Raw genomic sequence first — 13,023 nt, forward strand, 5'->3', positions numbered from 1 at the left:
CTAAACATGTAAAAAGCATGTTTTATGGATGTTTTCATAAGCATGATTCTGTTACATGTTGTCATAAATATAAAGGGAAGGGTAAACCCCTTTACAATCCATCCTGGCCAGAGGAAAAATCCTCTCACCTGTAAAGGGTTAAGAAGCTAAAGGTAACCTCGCTGGCACCTGACCAAAATGACCAATGAGGAGACAAGATACTTTCAAAAGCTGGGAGGAGGGAGAAAAACAAAGGGTCTGTGTCTGTCTGTATGCTGCTTTTGCCAGGGACAGAATAGGAATGGAGTCTTAGACCTTTTAGTAAGTAATCTAGCTAGGTATGTGTTAGATTATGATTTCTTTAAATGGCTGGCAAAAGAGCTGTGCTGAATAGAATGACTATTCCTGTCTGTGTGTCTTTTTTGTAACTTAAGGTTTTGCCTAGAGGGATTCTCTATGTTTTGAATCTAATTACCCTGTAAGGTATCTACCATCCTGATTTTACAGAGGTGATTCCTTTACTTCTATTAAAAGTCTTCTTGTAAGAAAACTGAATGCTTTTTCATTGTTCTAAGATCCAAGGGTTTGGGTCTGTGGTCACCTATGCAAATTGGTGAGGATTTTTACCAAACCTTCCCCAGGAAGTGGGGTGCAAAGGTTGGGAGGATTTTGGGGGGAAAGACGTGTCCAAACTACATTTTTCCAGTAAACCCAGATAAAGTTTGGTGGTGGCAGTGGAAATCCAAGAGTAAAATAATTTTGTACCTTGGGGAAGTTTTAACCTAAGCTGGTAAAAGTAAGCTTAGGAGGTTTTCATGCAGGTCCCCACATCTGTACCTTAGAGTTCAGAGTGGGGAAGGAACCTTGACACGTGGTTATAGCATTCTGTCATATGGTTTCATCCATACAGGCAAGATCAAACCATCTAACAATAGTTTCCTGCATGGTCAATGTTACTATGTAGTAGATCGGCCCTTAATCCCATCCCTTGCAGAATTTGAGAGTCGAAGCCCTGGCGTATACCAAGGAAATGTTCTGAAAAAATCCCACTGGTTAGAAACACTGGGAAACAGTATAGACAAAGGAGAAGCAGCCAGAACCATTTTAACCACCTTTTCAGCAAGTTCAATTACAGTTGTGGTAAAAATGGTTCTGATCCTCATATCCTTTTTTTACAATGGGATAGAACTGGCTTAAAGGTAAAAAATGTGGTGTGTCCACACTAGTCATGCTGTCTCTCAATCTGAACCACTGCAGTTTTGTCTTGTATCCACACCAGCACCGTTCTAAACAGAATCAGTCACTATACCCTTTGAGTATTTATCCCACAGTGCCTGGCACCGTTCCCAGAAACAGTGGGAGAATTTGAAAGACTGCCAGTATACTTTGGGTTGGCAGTGGGAGGGCTCTTTGATGATTTGTGCTATTAAACCAATGATCTCGGTCCACACTGTTACTGAAAAGAAACAGAATGTTATACTCCTATTACATGAGGATGATGACCTACTTTCTAAGTCTATTAGTAATTAAAGAGGATGTTAAACAGCAGCTACTAGCAATAAACATTTTTAAATCGGCAGGGCCAGATACCTTGCATTCAAGAATCCCAAAAGAGCTGGTTGAGGAGATCTCTGGCCTGCTGATCTTAACTTTCATTAAATCTTGGAATACCAGGGAAATTCCAGAAATATTAATATGCCAATATTCAAAGAGGACAAGCAGGATGACAAGGGTAATTACAGGCCAGTTAGTTTGACCTTGATCCCTGAAAAATAATGGAAAAGCGGTTATGGGATTCAGTCAATAAAGAATTAAAGGATGGGAATATAATTAATGCCAGTCAACATGATTTTAAGGAAAATAGGATTGGTCAAATAACCCTGATTTCATTTTTTATGAGATAAGTTTGGTTGATAAAGATAATTGCATAGGAATAACAGAATTTTCTAAGGCATTTAATTTAATATCCTATTATATTTCGGTCTTAAAAAATAGCACTATGCAATATCAATAAACCACTCATTAGATGGATTCAGCTAATGGACAGATCCAAAAAAATAGTGGTCAATGGGCAATTGTCATCAAATGGGGGTGTTTCAAGTGGGATGGGTAATAGGCCCAATGCTATTCAACAATTTCATCAATGATCTGATCACTTTCAGGAAAATTTGTGTATGACAAAAAGATTGGTGAGGTGGTGAATGATGATGAGGATAAGGCACTCATACAGCGTGATCTGGATTGCTTGTTAAAATGTGTCTGTTCAAACAAAATGTGTTTTAATACAGTCAAATGCAAAGTTGTACACCTATGAACAAAGAATGCAGACCACACCTACAGAATGGGGTACTATAGACTAGAAAGCAGCGACTGAAAAGGATATAGCGGTCATAATGGACAAGAAACTCAATATGAGATCCCAGTTCGATGCTGTGGCAAAAAGGGCTAATGCAATCCTTGGCTGTATAAACAGGGGAGTAATGAGCAGGAGTAGGCAGGTGGTTTTTACCTCTGTATATGGCACTGATGAGACAGCTACCAGTTTTGATGTCCACATTTTAAAAACAACGTTGAAAAATTGGGGAATGCAGAAAAGAGCCACAAACATTATTCCAGGCCTGGAGAAAAGGCCTTATGGTGAGAGATTTAAAGAGCTCAATCTGTTAAGTTTATCAAAAAGAAAACAGAAACACTGCATTATGATCCTTATTTTGTTATATATTTTCCTTCTTTCTCACTAGTATTAATTTCCCCATATTTTCCATTATAACTTATAGCACATGTGAGCCAGTTTGTTTACTGAAAGGATTTCAGTAAAACACACATTTGATTTGATTTCTTAATTTTCAACTGCAGTAATAACCAATGTGCAAAATATTCTCATGGTGCAATTCCTCCAAGTGAGATCTCCAGTATGGAATAAAAGACATTTAGCTCAATTATGAGGCATACTACAACATTGGTCATTTCCAATTAGCGGGTTAAAAAGATGAATACTTCCGATCCTTGTTACAATTCATGGGAATCAAATTAAGTGTTATAATATTAATGAAAGAGATGAGGTAGGTGAAATCTTTTATTGAACCAGTGTCCATTGATGGAAGGGACAGGCATACAAGCTACGCCAAGCTTCAATGAATTCACACAGAAGAATGATAAAAGACAAAACCACCGTATCACCTGTGGGTGAGCACTTTTCACAAAGTGATCACTCTGTGTCTGACCTCACAGTCCTCATCCTCAAAGGAAACCTGCACAACACTTTCAAAAGGCAAGCTTGGGAGCTTAAATTCATATCTCTGCTAGACAGTAAAAACCATGGACTCAATAGAGACACTGCTTTTATGTCTCATTCAACAATTTGTAACACACCCTACTGCTGGCTAACCCTTAATTGCCCACTTCATTTTAAGTGATCTCCTTCAGCATGTGTGAACTCCTCATGCTTAACAATCTGTCCCAACTTGTGTTTAACTCACACATTCTGTCAGGTTACCTTCCCCAGACCTGACGAAGAGCTCTGTGAAGCTCAAAAGCTTATCCCTTCCACCATCTGAAGATGTTCCAATAAAAGATATTACGTCACCTACCTTGATTATCTCAAACCCTGGGACCAGCATGGCTACAACAACACTACAAACATAATATTGGTGAGTAAGATTTCTATTATTATCTGATGACATTGCAGTTGGATATCAGCACATTAGGAACTTGTATGCAGACGTACTCTATGCTAAAGGCAACATCCTTATTAGAGACTTGTATATTAGTTATACATGTTTATGAAGAGCTGCGTTTCTTTGGATTAGCTCTTTAATTTATCACATATATAGCACATTATTACTATACCAGATGTGTTTCTTCTCTTGGGCTTTCACCACCACTGGTGAAATTATTTCTGACATTTCATCCAGTGTATTATAACTTATTTGCTACCAGCAACAGCCCTTTCAGGCTTTAAAAAGAAAGGTTAGTCTGCTTCAGAATCTTTATAGTTCCCCTTGTCTCACTGTCTCTTTGAATTCAAGGCTGATTAATTGAATTAACTGTTACACTAACTTATAGTCAGATTTATTTTTTTGAAGAGACAGTGCTATAATGTAGCCAAATGTCCACTAGGGACTAGGATGAGCCAACCATATTCATTTTATTTTGTGACCTAAAGCAAAATGTGAACTTATATCTTGTTGAGAGGAGAAGGCTGGTATATTTATATTTGCAATGCCTGGCTCCATACAAAACCTCTCTTTTAGGAGCAACATGCATGGCAAAAACATGAAAATTACAGCTTCTTGTTAAAAAATGTAATGGTTAGAGTGTTATGAAATTTCTTAATAACAAATAGTTTCAAAGCCTGTTTAGTTCATGTTGTATATGAAAATCTAACTCTTCTTAAGAGATAAGCCAAAGTGCTATTTTTTTTTAAATTATTGTGTAGATTTCTTAAAAAACCTCTTTTTTTCCCCCTAGAAATGCGCATGATCAACAAGATATGGATCTGGGTTTTAAGCCCTGCCAAGTTCAGGGGTGTTCAAAGATGGGTGCTTAGTTCGCTCTATTCTAGAGATATGGCCAACTGAGAAAACTGGATTATGATCCAGTTTGGCAACAGCCTTTCCGCACCTACTAACTCCCCAACCCCACATCCCAAAAAGTTCCAGTATTTTGGTTTGATTTGTGTCAGATTTTCTTTTTAGCATTTTATTCACAAACAATACTTTCAGGGCCCATGAAAGCACCTCCTATTGATCAGTCAAATCCTGTGAAAGGGAAAGAACTAGGGTGTTTATTGGATTCTTCTCTTTCATGAAAAGTTGTTTTCTCTTTCCCTTCATATGCTCCTAGATCATGAACTTCTTTTAGACTGTTTTTTCTTAAGTAAGATGTCCTTAACTCCATAGTTAAGTAAATTGTTCTCTTAAAGGTGACCTATTAAGAGTAAAAAAATGGAATTTGTGTCCTTTTCTTTGCTTCTTTGTCACCTTTAAAGAATGTTATTTTTAATCCCAATACACAAGAGAAGTATAATAGCAGTTAATAGTAATGGTTTATCATTAATATTTGTCCCAGAATCTTTCTAACGCATCATCTGCACCACACATCTAGGAAGAAATTTTCCTAATTTACACTGAATAAATGTTTGCACATCTTTCAAAATAAACAAGCCCTAGGCACCAACAAACACGGAAAGTCACTCAACCTTACAAACATCTAGGCAAATATCAGGATAGGCAGGCACTTAATGTAGCAGAAGAAAAGGAAAAAGACAGTTATTTTGACTTCCTAAAAGTTGTTATAAGTGTGAAAGGAGAGGAAAAGAGATAGCTCTAGGGGCAGGTTTTAATTTAGGAACATAAGGGGTCAGATCAATGGTTCGTTTAGCTCAGTATCCTGTCATCTGACAGTAGCAAATGCCAGGTGTTTCGGTGGGAATGAATAGAATAGACAATCATTGAGTGATCCATCCCTTGTGGTCTATTCCCAGCTTCTGGCAATCAGAGGCTAGGGACACTCAGAGCATGGGGTTGCATCTCAGACCATCTTAGCTAATAGCCATTGATGGACCTATCCTCCATGAACTTATCTAGTTCTTTTTTTAAGCCAGTTATTGTTTTGGCCTTCACAACATCCCCAGCAATGAGTTCCACAGGTTTACTGTATGTTTTGTGAAGAAGTACTTCCTTTTGTTTGTTTTAAACCTACTGCCTATTAAATTCATTAGGTGATCTGTGGTTCTTGTGTTATGTGAAGGAGTAAGTAACACTTCCTTATTCACTTTTTCCACGTCATTCATAATTTAATAGACCTCAGTCATACCCCTCTTAGTTGCCTCTTTTCCAAGCTGAAAAGTCCCAGTCTTTTTAATCTCTTTTCATACGGAAGCTGTTCCATACCCTTAATCATTTTTGTTGCCCTTCTCTATACCTTTTCCACTTCTAATATATCTTTTTTGAGCTGGAGTGACCAGAACTGTATGCAGTATTCCAGGCGTGGGTGTCCCATGGATTTATATGGTGGCATTATGGTATTTTCTGTCTTATTATCTATCACTTTCCTAATGATTCCTAACATTCTGTTAGCTTTTTTTGGCTGCTGCTGTACATTAAGCAGGTGTTCTCAGAAAACTATCCACGATACTCCAAGATCTGAGTGGTAACAGCTAATTTAAACCCCATCATTTTATATGTGTACTTGGGGTTATGTTTTCCCATGTGCATTACTTTGCATTTATCAACATTGAATTTCATCTGCCATTTTGTTGCCCAATCACCCAATTTTGTGAGATCCCTTTGTAACTTTTTGCAGTCTGCTTTGGACTTAACAACTTCGATTAATTTTTTATCATCTGCATATTTTACCACCTCACTGTTTACCATTTTTTCCAGATCATTTATGAATATGCTGAACAGCACTGGTCCCAGTACAGATCCCTGGGGAACACCATTATTTACCTCTATTCTGAAAACTAATCATTTATTCCTACCCTTTGTTTTCTGTCTTTTTACTAGTTACTGATCCATGAGAGGACCTTCCCTCTTACCCCATGACTGCTTACTTTGCTTAAGAAGCATGGGTGAGAAACCTTATCAAAGGCTTTCTGAAAGTCCAAATACACAATATCCACTGGATCACCCTTGTCCACATTCATTGTGACCCCTCAAAAAATTCTAGTAGATTTGTGAGGCATGATTTCCTTTTAGAAAAACCATGTTGACTCTTCCCCAACAAATCATGTTCATTTATATGTCTGATAATTCTGTTCTTTACTATAGTTTCAACCAATTTGCCCAGTACTGAAGTGAGGCTTACTGGCCTGTAGTTGCCAGGGTCACCTCTGGAGCCTTTTAAAAAATTTTATGTCACATTAGCTATCCTCCCTTCATCTAGTACAGAAGCTGATTTAAATGATAGTTTACATACCACAATTACTAGCTCTGCAATTTCACATTTGAGCTTCTTTAGAACTCTTGGGTGAATACCATCCGATCCTTATTACTGTTTAATTTATCAATTTGTTCCCAAACCTCCCCTACTGACAACTAAGCCTGGGACAGTTCCTCAGACTTGTCACCTAAAAAGAATGACTCAGGTGTGGGAATCTCCCTCACATCCTCTGCAGTGAAGACTGATGCAAAGAATTCATTCAGCTTCTTTGCAATGGCTGTATCTTGATTGCTCCTTCAGCACCTCAGTCGTCCAGTGGCCCACTGACTTTTTTGGCAGGCTTCCTGCGTTTGATGTACTTTAAAAAATTACTGTTAGTTTTGAATCTTTAGCTAGTTGTTCTTTAAATTCTTTTTTGGTCTGCGTAATTATACTTTTACACTTCACTTGCTAGAGTTTAGGCTCCTTTCTATTTTCCTCAGTAGGATTTAACTTCCAGTTTTTAAAAGATGCCTTTTTGCCTCTAACCATTTCTCTTACTTTGATGTTTAGCCATGGTGGTACTTTTGCGGTCCTCTTACTATGTTTTTTAATTAGGGGTATACATTTCATTTGAACCTCTATTATGGTGTTTTTAAAAAGTTTCCATGCAGCTTGCAGGCATTTCACTTTTGTGACTATACCTTTCAATTTCCATTTAACTAGCTTCCTCATTTTTGTATAGTTCCCTTTTCTGAAGTCAAATGCTACTGTGATGAGCTTCTTTGGTGTTTCCCACCCTCCAAGGATGTTAAATTTAATTATACTATGGTTGCTGTTACCAAACGTTTCAGCTATATTCTTGGACTAGATCTTGTGCTTCACTTACGACTAAATCTAACTATTGTACAAAAGATTTTGTGTTCTTGACAGCCAGCTTCAGTATGTTAATATAACAACATGGACTTGGCTGACTTCTCTGAGACCCAGGACATACATCAATCTAGCTATGGAAGAAAACTACATTCCTGAGTTTTGCACTTGTGTAAACTAATATTACAAGAGTACAGGCTGCATTGACAGGAGAGGCTGATAGGATCATTCCCAAATGTGTTATTTAAAGAGCACTGATGAAGTCCTGTTTGCCAGTATTGTACTGTATTGGCCACTGAAGGTTGAAATCTTCAGAGCACAAAATTTGTGAGAATGCATTACAGCCCATTGCTCTTTTTAGTTTTCTAAGAAAAAGATCTTCCAGAAAAACTGGAGTTTTTTGGTAGTGTTTGTGCAATATAAATCACCAAACTTTCAGATCTCTATTTTACTAGAGAGGTAAAATAACAGCACTGTGCAGAGTAAGAGGAGGACATAGCATAACAGGAGTATATTATGGATAAAGAAAGTGATAAGTTTGAAGAAAAGACAGAAATATTAAACCAGCTATATTAGAGGAATGGCAGCAGCCTATGAGTAATGGAATATCTCTTGGATAAAGTAAAGTCAGAATTGACTTTTTTATCTTGCTATTTAGACAGACTTACGATACTTTTAATGTACAGTCCATTTTTTTATTTATTTGTTTATTTATTAAACACCACAGGAATACTTACCTGCCTTTCAGGGGTATTGTGAAACTCAGTTAATTGTTTGCAAAGTGCTTAGAGAACCTAAGGTGTAAAAGGTGCTTGTGATGACTATGTGTTTTCTGTTGTGTACTGTCATTTTGATTTTTGCATTCTGTTATTTTTGGGAGGTGAGGAAACTTTCATTTGGAACTAGGAGAATAGAATTAAGGTTTATCCACAACCCTAAGAGATTGGCCTGAGTGAAGAGAAAGAATGCAACATTTAAATGAAGTGAAATGTTAACTAGATCTTTCGTCATTTCAAAGCTGAATCTGCTGAAGAGCTGCGAAGTTTGCAATGCACAAAAAGGGGGAGAACCACTTGCCTAACACCATAAATCAATATGTGTTGTGCTCTGAAAAGTGGCTATATGAAAATGGACCTTTCATACTCAATAATCTTCATAGAATTAGCTACTTATTTTGGTGACAAACAAGTTGCATGACTTCTATATTGCCAACACTAAGCATTCAAAAAAACTGAGATTGAAAAAAATGAAAAATGTTGTTCTTGTGCCTCCTGGTTTTAAGCCTTTAGCGTACACTCAGGTCATGATTTCAGGCTGTTCTAAGCAATAATGAGTATGATATTGGGGACTGAGCCTTTAAGGGCTGAGCTTCCCAAACAGAAGAGTCTGGCCAGGGTGCTCTGAAGCTCTTATTATGCACAGCCAGTTGGAACCAGACACCAAATAAATCAGATCTCTTGCAAGCACCTAAAGAGCTGAGTGATCACTGAATATCAAAATGATAGTCTTAGCTTTATTTTCTACCTTTCACATATTAACTTGGCTTGAGGAGCTGGGGCTTTAAGAAAACACTAAATATTACAAGACTTGTGCTAAAGTTATGCAAGTTGGCAACACTGACTTTTTACTTCTACTAGCATATCAGAGCATAAGGAATTTGAGCTGGATTCCATTCTTCCACACATTTAATTAAGTTCCACTTGCAGAGCCATATGAGGCTGGATAGACGGTATATTTAAGGGAAAAACTTGGCCTCTAAAATCTTTATTAATGATGACATGCAAGCTAGAAAGAACCTAACTTGACTTTCAAATAAACAAGCTTAACTTTCAAGATCTACAGGACTGGCAGTTAGAAAAATATCTTATTACTTGTAAATTGAGAAAATTTGTTCTTTAAATCCATGAGAAACAATAAATGTGAAACCCCACAGTGGCATTAGTACAGCTTCTTTTCTGAGTAGAACCACATTTTGCCATTTTTACCATCGGCTTCCTCAGTTGGAGAGGAGTCAAAAACCTTTGAATCCTGGATATGGAACAGGGCATATAATGGGGAATGCCACCTCTGTGGCATGCTTCATCCTTGCCCTCAACCACATGGAAGTCCCTCTGTGGAGCTCAGCAGGAAGGAATCCACAGAGTGGAGGCAGGAAGATCTTTTGTGTATTACAGCACTAGTCTTCTTCCTTTTAGGTTTTCCTTTTCTCCTTATTATCCTTCCTCTATGAAGGATGTACTTGCTTTTAACTCCAAGCCTACTATGAGCGTTGGATATTACCTGCTGGCTGCACAGCTCCATTTAATTCTAATATGCTTTAAAGTGCCTCAGCACAAAACATGTAGAATTCCGTGTGCTCTGGTCAAGCATTTTTGTGAGATCAGGGTATTGAGGAAAGATTTTAACACAATAATTGTTCATGAACTTAGGGAGGATTGAAATAGTTCAGAAACTGAAAATTAGTGATCATTAATTCAGACAGATACAGCATGTTCAATGTAACTCAAATTCAAAATTGAACACAAAATAAATAAGGGAGGTTTGGTTAGGTGTAATAAGAAACACACACAACTCAATGAGGAAGTCTGCCACACTACAGATTATGTATTTTTACTCAAGTTCAAAGTCAAATAGCCAGAGCCAATTAGAAAACAGGGACTTCCGTGATAAACTGCAGCCTTGGCATGGCTGGAGGCATTTTGGAATGCGCTCCTTCGGAGAGAATTGTCTTGGTAAGGCTATTTGGTTAAAAAAGTAATAATAATAATTGACGAAACTGCTAAAGTCAAGAGCATTTGCACAAAGCCATACAGAGTCACAGTAACACTTTCCTGCCTCAGAAAAGTACAGTCTGGCAGGCAGCCAGTGTTAGGCTGTCTGTCTGAAAAATGTTAAAGGACAAACTACAGCAGTACAGTCAGTGTGTGTGGGAGGAGGAAGGGTGGAATGAGAAAGTAGGAGTATGGGAGCACTAAAATGTGTTGTACTACTCTGAGATTTATTTGTTGGGGGGAACCAGAGACATTTCCTCCTCAGATATCCTTTTCTCCTTTTTGTTTAACAAAAGTTTGTATTTATATTATTGAGCACTGACAAAGTGCTTGGGACTGTGCAAACACAGAGAAACATACAGTTTTCAGCGCCAAGGAGCTCACAATCTAAATACATACAGTGCAGACATTGTCTGTGGTGCAGGCTGAGGGCACAATTTTATTGTGGCAGGGAATTTTGGGCATTTTTTATTACTATTTGTATTATGTTAGCACATAGAAAACCCAATTAGGACAGGGGTTCTTTCATACTAGGTGCTGTGCAAACATGTAAGAAAATATGGTCCCTGCTTAAAAGGTAACAATCTAAACAAGACAATTGTAATTTAAAAGATGAGGTACAGAGAAAAACATATGTACACTGATGAGAGGTAATGTTAAGTATATATCTTTTTCATGTCTTGAAGTGCAAAGGGTGTCTTGATAAAAATTAAGTAACAAATTACAGATATAAATAAAATAAGGCACTATGCCCCAAGGTAGCCTATTTGGCGCATATTGTAGGTGAAATTGATACCTACAGGAGTAATGTTCCTAGAGCTTATTTACAGCCATGTGTAAAAAAAATCATATTATAGCTGTCTCTAAACAGACTAGACCAAGCCAAAAAGCCTCAACAGACATACATCACTATGATGGAGAAAAACAAAGAAAAAAACAGTCCCTCCTTTCCCATCTACAATCCATAAAATAACAAAGCAAACTCAAAATTTAAAATGAATGTAGTATATGATGTAAATAACAGTAACTGTCTTAGCCATGTGTAAAAATGATCTTGCCAACGAGAGAAGAACAGATGCCATGGAAGTTAGTTATCATAAGTGATGGCAAAGGTATATTAGAACATTGAATACATCACCTGGCAAGTGCAGAATACAGTCTCTAAGTAGAGAACGTACTGCATCAAAAATTAAATAGAAGCAAAATTAAAAAAAAATAAAAAGTAATAAATGTTATAAAAATCAAGATACAGAGACTGGGAGATTGAATAAGGAGACAGTGTACAATCTTGACAGCACTAGCCAGAGAGGTGGACAGTGCAGAAATGGGAGTATGGGAAAAGAAGAGTGCCCAAATGACCACTCCAGTGGCATATATCTCTTTAAAAACGTTTACCCAAACTATGAATTAAGAGGAATGGACTCATCCACTGCCATGACTGAAAATCCACTTAAAGACCATCCATTATCCCTCTGCTTCAATTTTATTCTGAGCCGTTCAGCAAATGCTGATGAAATTTAGGAAAAGACAAAGTTATTTGTAGCCATGGTTGCTCAACATGATGTAAATCTTGTGCTCATTTTAGGCTGTATTTTATTTGTGTGTTTTCTTGCTCAACTTGTTTTCATTTGGGTTCACTATGTCCGCTATTTAAAAGATTTGAATTTCGATTTTGTGGAGGCTCCACAGCTTTCACCCATAGAACCTAGTATTGCTAGATGACTTTTATAATAGTAATTATGTGGGTGGTGGGAATGGTTCAAGGGTTTTTTTTTAATTTATTTTTGGCCTGTTATTTTGTACGTTCTGTGGCATTATGAGATCTCCCTAGGTTCTATGGCTCACACAGATTGATTTTTATGTGCTGCTACCATGGTTGGCAAGCCTTTCTTTTTAAAAAAATTCCTTTCTGCACAATGAGTAAAATAATGCATGTCGTGAGGCCCAAGTTCAGCAAAGCATTTAAAAATATTTTAAGTCCATCTCTATTCAATAAAGTAATAAAGCACAAACTTAAATTCAAAAGGGGAGGTTCTAATAATACATTGAACACAAAAGAGAAATCCACTGACAGTTAGGGTTATAGAGCTATTCTTGCTGTCTCCACATCTTGAGACAACACTTGGGTATCAACACTCCACTCAAAATTTTCAGTCGGAGTACTCACTCTCTTGCTCTTCTTCTTTTTTTTTTTTTTTTAATAAAAATGTCCGTCCAAAACTCATTTGGCTGGTGCTTCTTCAGGTTTTCATATAAGGCACTGTGAGTTTATCTGGGTAATCAGGCCTAGCCTAAGAGGAGGATGGCATTTCTTGACACGCTGTCTCATTTTGCTTTTTAAAATAGCTTGCTGGGTTTGTTTGGGTTTTTTTTTTTTTTTTTGGCATTTCAACTCTCATTTTCTCAGTATAGATATCTTCAGGATGTTCCACTAGCAATTAGAGCCCAGAGACTGAAATGCTCCAACATCTAGAAATAGCTGAAATGTTAAGAAGGTTGTGTTCTTAGACTTTCATACTTGGACCCACAGTCCTTA

General features: G+C 37.3%; 1 protein-coding gene across 1 annotated transcript in view; it reads left to right on the plus strand.

Moving 5' to 3' along the window:
- The first annotated feature begins 3,561 nt into the window (after window positions 1-3,561).
- LOC144265188 (guanine nucleotide-binding protein G(q) subunit alpha) overlaps window positions 3,562-13,023 on the plus strand; it is a 265,047-nt gene continuing 255,585 nt past the window's right edge. Inside the window, exon 1 of the mRNA XM_077817552.1 lies at window positions 3,562-3,629. The gene's annotated coding sequence lies outside the window, so the exon portion shown is untranslated. The remainder of the gene's footprint in view (window positions 3,630-13,023) is intronic.

Source organism: Eretmochelys imbricata, chromosome 5 (assembly GCF_965152235.1).
Source record: "Eretmochelys imbricata isolate rEreImb1 chromosome 5, rEreImb1.hap1, whole genome shotgun sequence".
NCBI lineage: Eukaryota > Metazoa > Chordata > Testudines > Cheloniidae > Eretmochelys > Eretmochelys imbricata.